This window comes from Hyla sarda, chromosome 4 (assembly GCF_029499605.1).
Source record: "Hyla sarda isolate aHylSar1 chromosome 4, aHylSar1.hap1, whole genome shotgun sequence".
Taxonomy (NCBI): Eukaryota; Metazoa; Chordata; class Amphibia; order Anura; family Hylidae; genus Hyla; species Hyla sarda.
Window position 1 is genome coordinate 238,117,054 of NC_079192.1, and position 12,070 is coordinate 238,129,123.

The following is a 12,070-nucleotide window of genomic DNA, read 5'->3' on the forward strand; positions in this document are numbered from 1 at the left end:
TTCATTCAGATCTCAGATTTCAGGGTCTTTTTTTCAAGCTGGCAATGACCTGTTAAACCCATCTGTTAATACACTTTCCTGCAGGTTCCATTGCTGCATCTGTTTTTTCTTTTTACAGGATGCAGCGTTTTTTTTTTCTTTTTTTTCTTTCCTTTCCTTTACTTTCCTGTTACCTGATGCACCCTTTCTCCATAGGGTATTATAGGAAATGTGCCTTCCCCAAAATTCCCCTATTTTGGCATCCATTTGCAGTGTAGAGGCTGGGCTACCTAGTTCAGCCTCTAAAAGGAAAGCCAATCTGCTTGTCCGGCAGCAAAACCTCCCCTATGTTTGATCCTCTTCCTGCTCACCCTCAGCCCAAACAAAATAAATATCAAGAAATGGGCATGCATAGAATAAAATACATCCAATAAATGTAATAGCATGCATAATATATGTGTATTTTGAGGGTGAACATATATGTTAGGTGGATTAGGTTTATGGGCGGCAGTATGTAGTGAGGTATGGGGTTCGTGATGGCTATATGCGCTTTATGTAGGACAGTAGTATCTAATAGCAAAAGGATAGACAGTTAGAATAGTATATTTTGTCATTTGAAAGGGTTAAAATGAAGGGTATCTGTCCCTATAGCTGGCAGTAGGCGGGATGCAGGAACCATTCATTGAGCACAGGCCGGTGGTTTGATGTCCTTCCTGTTACAATTTAGAATAAACATATTAGTTAAGTGATCACTGTAAGAGCAAAGTGACCTCTGGGATATCTGATTGATTGTATATACATGCCGATGTGGTGACATGCAAATTTCATATATAGGGTGACAAGGGTATGGATGTGAAGCATCAGGGGGTGTTCAGTAAGTTTTTGTTTGTTCCTTTATTTTAATTTTCACTTTACGTTTATTTAAATACATATTTATACATAGTTTGTATTGCGGTGTGTGCAGTAAGAAGAAGAGATGCTGGGCCAGTGTACAGGCAATTAGAACATTCAGAGGGCATGCAGTAGCTGGAGAGAGTCAGTAGGTGGCAGTGTTGTTATAGAGAAATATACAGACTCTTTCCAGCTCTTACATGCCCTCCCAATTAATAATGTAACTCAGTGTTCTAATTGAGCCTGTCAATCATCATTACCTCTATACACAGCTTCTAGGAGGTTTAACCCCATTCTCACTGGCCCTGCATCTCTCCCATTTGCTGCACACACCACAATACAAACTATATATACATCTAAATTCAAATAAAGTTAAAATTAAAATGAAGGTACAAACAAAATCTTACTAAACATCCCCTGCTGATTCACATCCACCCTATATATCCATGTCACCACAAATGCCAATGCATCAGATATGTTATCCCACATGCTTTTACTGTGATCATTAAACTAATTATGTTTAGGCTAAATTATTACCTATTATTATTATTTATTAATTATTATTAGAAATCTAGTTAAATAATGTAATTCCCTGCCTTTTCTAAAGGAATGGCCGCTGCATCCCGCCTTCTGCCTGCTATAGGGACATATATCATTCATTTTAACCCCTTCTACGGAAAGGAGTTTGCTTAAAATTGTCCTCTTCTGACCCATATAATGTTTCCGTATACAGGGCTGAATGAAGGCTCATCTTTTGCGTCCTGATATCAGTATTTTTGTTTGATGGGACTTTGTGATTGCTTTTCATAAATATTTTATGGTATATGAAGTGACCAAAAAGAAAAAATTCAGGATTTTGGTATTTTTGGATAAAAGTTTATGTCATTGACCATGCGGTTTAAATACTATTATATTTTAATAGTATGGAAATTGATGCATGTGGCGAGACTACATATTTCTTAGTTTTTGTTTACATTATTTAATTTAGAAATGGAAAAGGGGGTTGATAACTTTTATTAGGGAAGGGGTTAATTCATCCTTATAATACATCATTTTTTTGAGTCCCCATAGGGTAATACTACATGTAATCTTGCGGTGGCATACACTGAACAATGCTGAACTATAGCACAGCACAATCCACGGCTCCAGGTCACAATGGCCAACCAGAATTTGTCCTAGGTCCCATGGGCCCCCTCTCTACACAGAAGGAAGAAAATACACAGAAGGAAGCATTTCAGCACCTTTCTGTAGAACAGTGAAGAACAAAGGACAACCCACTGAACCGCCCACCCAATGTCACCGCCCATCTATTTATCAAGTTGAACAAAAACTGATATGTTTAACCCCTAAATCCCTTAATAACCAAGCCCATTTTCACCTTAAGGACCAGGCCAATTTTATTTTTGCGTTTTTTCCTCCTCGCCTTCTAAAATCCATAACTCCTTTATATTTCCATCTACAGACCCATATAAGGGCTTGTTTTTTTGTGTGACCAATTGTACTTTGTAATGAAACCTCTAATTTTACCATAAAATGTAAAATATTTTTTTAGGGAGGAAATTTAAATGAAAACCACAATTTTGCACATTTTGGAGGGTTTTGTTTTCACACTGTACACTTTACGGTAAAAATGACATGTGTTCTTTATTCTGTGGGTCAATACGATTAAAATGATACCCATGGCTAGATACTTTTATATTTTTGTACCGCTTAACCCCTTGAGGACTGAGCCCTTTTTCACCTAAAAGACTGTGCCCTTTTTTGCAATTCTAACCACTGTCACTTTATGCATTAATAAATCTGGGATGTTTTTACCGATTATTCTGATTCCAAGACAGTTTTCTCATGACATATTCTACTTTAACATAGCGGTAAATTTTTGTCATTACTTGCATCCTTTCTTGGTGAAAAATCACAAAATTTCATGGACATTTTTGCATTTTTCTAACTTTGAAACTCTGCTTGTAAGGAAAATGGATATTCCAAATAAATTTTATATTGATTCACAAATACAATATGTCTACTTTATGTTGGCATCATAAAATTGACCTATTTTTACTTTTTGAAGACATTAGAGGGCTTCAAAGTATAGCAGCAATTCTAAATTTTTCTTGAAAATTTCAAAATCTAAATGTTTCAGGGACCAGTTAAGTTTGAAGTGGATTTGAGGGGCCTTTCTGTGAGAAATACCCCATAAATGACCCCATTATACAAACTACACCCCTCAAAGTTTTCAAAATGACATTCAAAAAGTGTGTTAACCCTTTAGGAGTTTCACAAGAATTGCAGCAAAGTGGAGAAGAAAAATCTAAAGCTGTGTTTTTTACACTAACATGTGCTTGTAGCCCCATTTTTTTTCCATTTTTATAAGTGGTAAAAAGAGAAAAAGACCCCCAAAATTTGTAGCCCAATTTCTCTCGAGTACGTAAATACCTCATATGTTGACATAGAGTGCTCTGTGGGCTCACAACATGGCTCAAGAGGGAAAGAGCAACTGTAGGATTTTTGAAAACAAATTTTGCTGTCATGGTTTTTGGGGGCCACGTTGCATTTAGGAAGCCCCCCTGGAGCCAGAACAGCAAAAAAAAGAAAAAAAAAACACATGGCATACTATTTTGGAAACTACACCCCTCAATTAACGGAACAAGGGGGATAGTGAGCCTTAACCTCTTCAGGACGCCGGGTGTATGCATACGCCCTGAATCCAGAGTCCTTAAAGGAGTAGTCCAGTGGTGATTCAGTGGTGAGCAACTTATCCCCTATCCTAAGGATAGGGGATAAGTTGCAGATCGCGGGGGGTCCGACCCCTGGGGCCCCCCGCGATCTCCTGTACGGAGCCCCGACAGCCCGCTGGAAGGGGGCGTGTCGACCTCCGCACGAGGCGGCGGCCGACACGCCCCCTCAATACAACTCTATGGCAGAGCCGAAGCGCTGCCTTCGGCAATCTCCGGCTCTGTCATTGAGATGTATTGAGGGGGCGTGTCGGCCGCCGCCTTGTGCGGGGGTCGACACCCGCTATCTCGGCGGAGAGCCGGGGCCCCGTACAGAGAGATCGCAGGGGGCCCCAGCGGTCGGACCCCCCGCGATCTCAAACTTATCCCCTATCCTTAGGATAGGGGATAAGTTTTTCACCACTGGACTACCCCTTTAAGGACGTGGGGCGTATGCATACGCCTGTGGGAATTCCGGTCCCCGCCGCTAGCCGGCTGGGGACCGGACCGCAATGCCTGCTGAAATCATTCAGCAGGCATCCCGGCACAGCCCCGATCATCCTGAGGGCTAGGAGCGAGGTCGCAGTGCTGCGATCTCCTCCTATCCCCTGCCATTGGTCAGAACAGATTCTGAACAATGGCAGCGCAGGACAGTGTGTTGCCATGGCAACCCGCCGTTCTGCCCACCCCTGGATGTCGTGGGGAACGCGGGGAGAAGATGGAGGTTGGCACCTGGAGGAGAAGATGCCTGGGGGGGGGGTCATGGGGTGGTAAATGAAAGTGAAAGTAAAGTGATCTTTACTGTGGCAACCGAGGCCAAACTGCAACTCCCAGCATGCCCAGACAGCCAAAGGCGGTCTGGGCATGCTGGGAGTTGTAGTTTTGCAACATCTGGAGGGTCACAGTTTGGAGACCACTGTTACAGTGGTGCCCAAACGGTAGCCCTCCAGATGTTGCCAAACTACAACTCTCAGCATGCCTAGACTGCCCAGGCATGCTGGGAGTTGTAGTTCTGTAACATCTGTCCCTTCAGATTTAGCAATTTTCATGACATTTTTGAAAATTGCTGCTCTACTATGAAGCCCTCTAATTTTTTCAAAAAGCAAAAATATGTCCATTTTATGATGCCAACATAAAGTGGACATATTGTATTTGTGAAGAAAAATTAAATTTATTGGGAATATCCATTTTCCTTACAAGTAAAGAGCTTCAAAGTTAGAAAAATGCTAAATTTTCAAAGTTTTCATGACATTTTGGGATTCTTCACCAAAAAAGGATGCAAGTAACGCCGAAAATTTACCACCAAAATAAAGTAGAATATGTCACGAAAAAACAATCTCAGAATCAGAGTATTCGGAAAAAGCATTTTCGAGTTATTAATTCGTAAAGCGACGGTGGTCAGAATTGCGAAAAAGGGCTCAGTCCTTAAGGTGAAAAAGGGCTCAGTCCTTAAGGGGTTAAAGGGGTATTCCAGGCCATAACTTTTTTTATATATCAACTGGCTCCGGAAAGTTAAACAGATTTGTAAATTACTTTTATTTAAAAATCTTAATCCTTCCAATAGTTATTAGCTTCTGAAGTTGAGTTGCTGTTTTCTGTCTAACTGCTTTCTGATGACTCACGTCCCAGGAGCTGTGCAGCTCCGAGGGGGATATTTTCCCATCATGCACAGCTCCCGGGACGTGACATCATCATTGAGCAGTTAGACAGAAAACTTCAGAAGCTAATAACTATTGGAAGTATTAAGATTTTTTAATAGAAGTAATTTACAAATCTGTTTAACTTTCCGGAGCCAGTTGATATATAAAACATTTTTTTGCCTGGAATACCCCTTTAACACCCCACAGGTGTTTGACGACTTTGCGTTGAAGTTGGACATGAAAATGGAAAATTTTATTTTTAACACTAAAATGACGGTGTTACCCCAAATTTTTATTTTTCACAAGGGATAATAGGAGAAAATGGACCCCAAAATTTGAAGCCCAATTTCTCCTGATTAAGAAAACGCCCCATATGTGGATGTTAAGTGCTCTGCTGGCGCACTACAGTGCTCAGAAGAGACGAAGCAAAATTTGGCTTTTTGAAATTGAATTTAGCTGAAATGGTTTTTGGGGGGCATGTTGCATTTAGGAAGCCCCTATGGTGCCAGAACAGCAAAAAAAAACAACACATGGCATACTATTTTGGAAACTACACCCCTCAAGGAACGTAACAAGGGGTATAGTGAACCTTAACACCTCATAGGTGTTTGACGACTTTGTGTTGAAGTTGGACGTGAAAATGAAAAATTAGATTTTTAACACTAAAATTATGGTTGTCACGATGCCGGCTGGCAGGAGGTGGATCCTCTGTGCCAGAGAGGGATTGGCGTGGACCGTGCTAGTGGACCGGTTCTAAGTTACTACTGGTGTTCACCAGAGCCCGCCGCAAAGCGGGATGGTCTTGCTGCGGCGGTAGTAACCAGGTCGTATCCACTAGCAACGGCTCAACCTCTCTGACTGCTGAAGATAGGCGCGGTACAAGGGAGTAGACAAAAGCAAGGTCGGACGTAGCAGAAGGTCGGGGCAGGCAGCAAGGATCGTAGTCAGGGGCAACGGCAGGAGGTCTGGAACACAGGCTAGGAACACACAAGGGAACGCTTTCACAAGGCACAAGGGCAACAAGATCCGGCGAGGGAGTGCAGGGGAAGTGAGGTATACATAGGGAGTGCACAGGTGAAGACACTAATTGGAACCACTGCGCCAATCAGTGGCGCAGTGGCCCTTTAAATCGCAGAGACCCGGCGCGCGCGCCGGGACAGGACCGAGGGAGAGCGAGTCAGGTACGGAAGCCGGGGTGCGCATCGCGAGCGGGAGCCACCCGCATCGCGAATCGCATCCCGGCTGGAGGCGGTATCGCAGCGCACCCGGTCAGTGGATCTGACCGGGGCGCTGCCGTAGCGAGGATGTTGCGAGCGCTCCGGGGAGGAGCGGGGACCCGGAGCGCTCGGCGTAACAGTACCCCCCCCCCTTGGGTCTCCCCCTCTTCTTAGAGCCTGAGAACCTGAGGACCAGACTTTTATCTAGGATATTGTCCTCAGGTTCCCAGGATCTCTCTTCAGGGCCACAGCCCTCCCAGTCCACTAAAAAAAAATGTTTTCCTCTGACCTTTTTGGAGGCCAGTATCTCCTTTACGGGGAAGATGTCTGAAGAACCGGAGACAGGAGTAGGAGAAATAAGTTTGGGAGAGAAACGGTTGATGACGAGTGGTTTAAGAAGAGAGACATGAAAGGCATTAGGAATACGAAGAGAAGGAGGAAGAAGAAGTTTGTAAGAGACAGGATTAATTTGGCACAAGATCTTGAAAGGACCAAGATAGCGTGGTCCCAATTTGTAGCTGGGAACACGGAAGCGGACATATTTAGCGGAGAGCCATACCTTGTCTCCGGGAGAAAAAATGGGGGGAGCTCTTCTTTTCTTATCAGCAAACTTCTTCATGCGTGATGAAGCCTGTAAGAGAGAATTTTGGGTCTCTTTCCATATGGTGGAAAGATCACGAGTTATTTCATCCACAGCGGGCAAACCAGAGGGCAAGGGAGTAGGGAGGGGGGGAAGAGGGTGACGGCCGTACACCACGAAAAATGGGGATTTGGAAGAAGATTCAGAGACTCTGAAGTTGTACGAGAATTCGGCCCATGGAAGAAGATCTGCCCAGTCATCCTGGCGGGAGGAAACAAAATGCCGTAAATAATCACCCAGGACCTGGTTAATTCTTTCTACTTGCCCATTGGATTGAGGATGATAAGCAGAAGAAAAGTTTAATTTAATCTTGAGTTGTTTACAGAGAGCCCTCCAGAATTTTGACACGAATTGGACGCCTCTATCCGAGACGATCTGCGTGGGCAACCCGTGAAGACGAAAAATGTGTACAAAAATTGTTTTGCCAACTGAGGCGCTGAAGGAAGACCAGGAAGAGGAATAAAATGTGCCATCTTGGAAAATCGATCAACGACCACCCAAACAACAGTGTTGCCACGGGATGGGGGTAAGTCTGTAATAAAGTCCATACCAATCAGAGACCAAGGCTGTTCGGGGACAGGCAGAGGATGAAGAAGACCAGCAGGCTTCTGGCGAGGAGTCTTATCCCGGGCACAGACAGTACAGGCCCTCACAAAATCAACAACATCCGTTTCCAGAGTCGGCCACCAATAGAAACGAGAGATGAGTTGCAAGGATTTCTTGATGCCCGCATGGCCTGCGAGATGGGAGGAGTGACCCCATTTGAGGATTCCGAGGCGTTGGCGTGGAGAAACGAAGGTTTTCCCAGGAGGAATTTGCCTGATGGAGGCTGGAGAAGTGGAGATCAGGCAGTCAGGAGGAATGATGTGTTGCGGAGAGAGCTCTACTTCCGAGGCATCCGAGGAACGAGAGAGAGCATCGGCCCTAATGTTCTTATCGGCAGGGCGAAAGTGAATTTCAAAATTAAACCGGGCAAAGAACAGAGACCACTTGGCCTGGCGAGGGTTCAGCCGTTGGGCAGACTGAAGATAGGAGAGATTCTTGTGATCGGTGTAAATAATAACTGGAAATTTTGATCCCTCCAGCAGATGCCTCCATTCCTCAAGTGCTAATTTAATGGCCAGTAGCTCTCGATCCCCGATGGAGTAGTTCCTCTCCGCCGGAGAGAAGGTCCTAGAAAAAAAACCACAAGTAACAGCATGCCCAGAAGAATTTTTTTGTAGAAGAACCGCTCCAGCTCCTACTGAGGAGGCATCAACCTCCAATAGGAAGGGTTTAGATGGGTCAGGTCTGGAGAGCACGGGAGCAGAAGAAAAGGCAGACTTGAGCTGTTTAAAGGCGTCTTCCGCTTGAGGAGGCCATGACTTAGGATTGGCGTTCTTCTTGGTTAAAGCCACGATAGGAGCCACAATGGTGGAAAAATGTGGAATAAATTGTCTGTAATAATTGGCGAACCCCAAAAAACCTTGGATAGCACGGAGTCCGGAGGGGCGTGGCCAATCTAAGACGGCAGAGAGTTTGTCTGGGTCCATTTGTAGTCCCTGGGCAGAGACCAAGTATCCTAGGAAAGGAAGAGATTGACATTCAAACAGACATTTCTCCATTTTGGCATAAAGTTGATTGTCTCGAAGTCTCTGAAGAACCATGCGGACATGCTGGCGGTGTTCTTCTAGGTTGGCAGAAAAAATCAGAATATCGTCCAGATAAACAACAACACAGGAATATAAGAGATCACGAAAAATTTCATTAACAAAGTCTTGGAAGACGGCAGGGGCGTTGCACAGGCCAAAGGGCATGACCAGATACTCAAAGTGTCCATCTCTAGTGTTAAATGCCGTTTTCCATTCGTCCCCCTCCCTGATGCGGATGAGATTATAAGCACCTCTTAAGTCCAGTTTGGTAAAGATGTGGGCACCTTGGAGGCGATCAAAGAGTTCAGAGATAAGAGGTAGAGGGTAGCGGTTCTTTACCGTGATTTTATTAAGTCCGCGGTAGTCAATGCAAGGACGTAGGGAGCCATCTTTTTTGGACACAAAGAAAAATCCAGCTCCGGCAGGAGAGGAGGATTTGCGGATAAACCCCTTCTTTAAATTTTCCTGGATGTACTCAGACATAGCAAGAGTCTCTGGGGCGGACAGAGGATAAATTCTGCCCCGGGGTGGAGTAGTGCCCGGGAGGAGGTCAATAGGACAGTCATAAGGCCTGTGAGGAGGTAGAGTCTCAGCTTGTTTCTTGCAAAATACGTCAGCATAGTCCATATAGGCCTTAGGGAGACCGGTTACAGGGGGAACCACAGGGTCACGGCAGGGAGTACTGGGAACCGGTTTAAGGCAGTCCTTGAAACAAGAGGTACCCCAGCTCTTGATCTCCCCTGTGGACCAATCCAGGGTTGGGGAATGGCGTTGAAGCCACGGTAGTCCAAGGAGAATTTCGGAAGTGCAATTGGGGAGGACCAAAAACTCAATTTTTTCATGATGAGGTCCGATGCACATTAGGAGGGGCTCCGTGCGGTAACGTATGGTACAGTCCAATCTTTCATTGTTAACACAATTGATGTAGAGGGGTCTGGCGAGACTGGTTACCGGGATGTTGAACCTGTTGATGAGAGAGGCCAAAATAAAGTTTCCTGCAGATCCGGAATCCAAGAAGGCCATAGTAGAGAAGGAGAAGGTAGATGCAGATATCCGCACAGGCACAGTAAGACGTGGAGAAGCAAAGTTGACATCAAGGACTGTCTCACCATTGTGCGGAGTCAGCGTGCGTCTTTCCAGGTGGGGAGGACGGATAGGACAATCCTTCAGGAAGTGTTCGGTACCGGCACAGTACAGGCAGAGATTCTCCATGCGGCGTCGTGTCCTCTCTTGAGGTGTCAGGCGAGACCGGTCAATTTGCATAGCCTCCACGGCGGGAGGCACAGCAACGGATTGCAGAGGACCAGAGGAGAGAGGAGCCGGGGAGAAAAAACGCCTTGTGCGAACAAAGTCCATATCCTGGCGGAGCTCCTGACGCCTTTCGGAAAAACGCATGTCAATGCGAGTGGCAAGATGAATGAGTTCATGTAGATTAGCAGGAATTTCTCGTGCGGCCAGAACATCTTTAATGTTGCTGGATAGGCCTTTTTTAAAGGTCGCGCAGAGGGCCTCATTATTCCAGGATAGTTCAGAAGCAAGAGTACGGAATTGTATGGCGTACTCGCCAACGGAAGAATTACCCTGGACCAGGTTCAGCAGGGCAGTCTCAGCAGAAGAGGCTCGGGCAGGTTCCTCAAAGACACTACGAATTTCCGAGAAGAAGGAGTGTACAGAGGCAGTGACGGGGTCATTGCGGTCCCAGAGCGGTGTGGCCCATGACAGAGCTTTTCCAGACAGAAGGCTGACTACGAAAGCCACCTTAGACCTTTCAGTAGGAAACTGGTCCGACATCATCTCCAAGTGCAGGGAACATTGTAAAAGAAAGCCACGGCAAAACTTAGAGTCCCCATCAAATTTATCCGGCAAGGATAGTCGTAGGCCTGAAGCGGCCACTCGCTGCGGAGGAGATGCAGGAGCTGGCGGAGGAGATGATTGCTGAAGCTGTGGTAGTAGCTGCTGTAGCATCACGGTCAGTTGAGACAGCTGGTGGCCTTGTTGCGCTATCTGTTGTGACTGCTGGGCGTCCACCGTGGTGAGGTCGGCGACAACTGGCAGAGGTACTTCAGCGGGATCCATGGCCGGATCTACTGTCACGATGCCGGCTGGCAGGAGGTGGATCCTCTGTGCCAGAGAGGGATTGGCGTGGACCGTGCTAGTGGACCGGTTCTAAGTTACTACTGGTGTTCACCAGAGCCTGCCGCAAAGCGGGATGGTCTTGCTGCGGCGGTAGTAACCAGGTCGTATCCACTAGCAACGGCTCAACCTCTCTGACTGCTGAAGATAGGCGCGGTTCAAGGGAGTAGACAAAAGCAAGGTCGGACGTAGCAGAAGGTCGGGGCAGGCAGCAAGGATCGTAGTCAGGGGCAACGGCAGGAGGTCTGGAACACAGGCTAGGAACACACAAGGGAACGCTTTCACAAGGCACAAGGGCAACAAGATCCGGCGAGGGAGTGCAGGGGAAGTGAGGTATACATAGGGAGTGCACAGGTGAAGACACTAATTGGAACCACTGCGCCAATCAGTGGCGCAGTGGCCCTTTAAATCGCAGAGACCCGGCGCGCGCGCGCCCTAGGGAGCGGGGCCGCGCGCGCCGGGACAGGACCGAGGGAGAGCGAGTCAGGTACGGAAGCCGGGGTGCGCATCGCGAGCGGGCGCCACCCGCATCGCGAATCGCATCCCGGCTGGAGGCGGTATCGCAGCGCACCCGGTCAGTGGATCTGACCGGGGCGCTGCCGTAGCGAGGATGTTGCGAGTGCTCCGGGGAGGAGCGGGGACCCGGAGCGCTCGGCGTAACAATGGTGTTACCCCAAATTTTTCATTTTCACATGGTGTAATAGGAGAAAATGGACCCCACAATTTGAAGCCCAATTTCTCCCGGTTAAGAAAACACCCCATATGTGGATGTTACAGTACTACAACTCCCAGCATGCCTGGACAGTCTCAGCATGCTGGGAGTTGTAGTTTTGCAACATCAGGAGGTCTATAGCTTAGAGACCACCGTATAGTGGTCTCCAAACTGTGCTCTTCCACATGTTGCAAAACTACAACTCCCAGCATGCTGAGACTCTCCAGGCATGCTGGGAGTTGTAGTACTGCAACATCTGAAGGGACAGATGTTACAGAACTACCACTCCTAGCATGCCTGGGCATGCTTGGAGTTGTAGTTTAGCAACATCTGGAGCGATACCGTTTGGGCGCCACTGTATAGTGGTCTCCAAACTGTGGCCCTACAGATGTTGCAAATCTACAACCCCTAGAAGGCAGCAGTAAAGATCGCTTTACTGCTACCTTCATTGCTGCTCTGCGCCGTCGCCTCCCTACCTCCGCCGCTGATGCCACCGATGAACGCCGGTCCCCGACG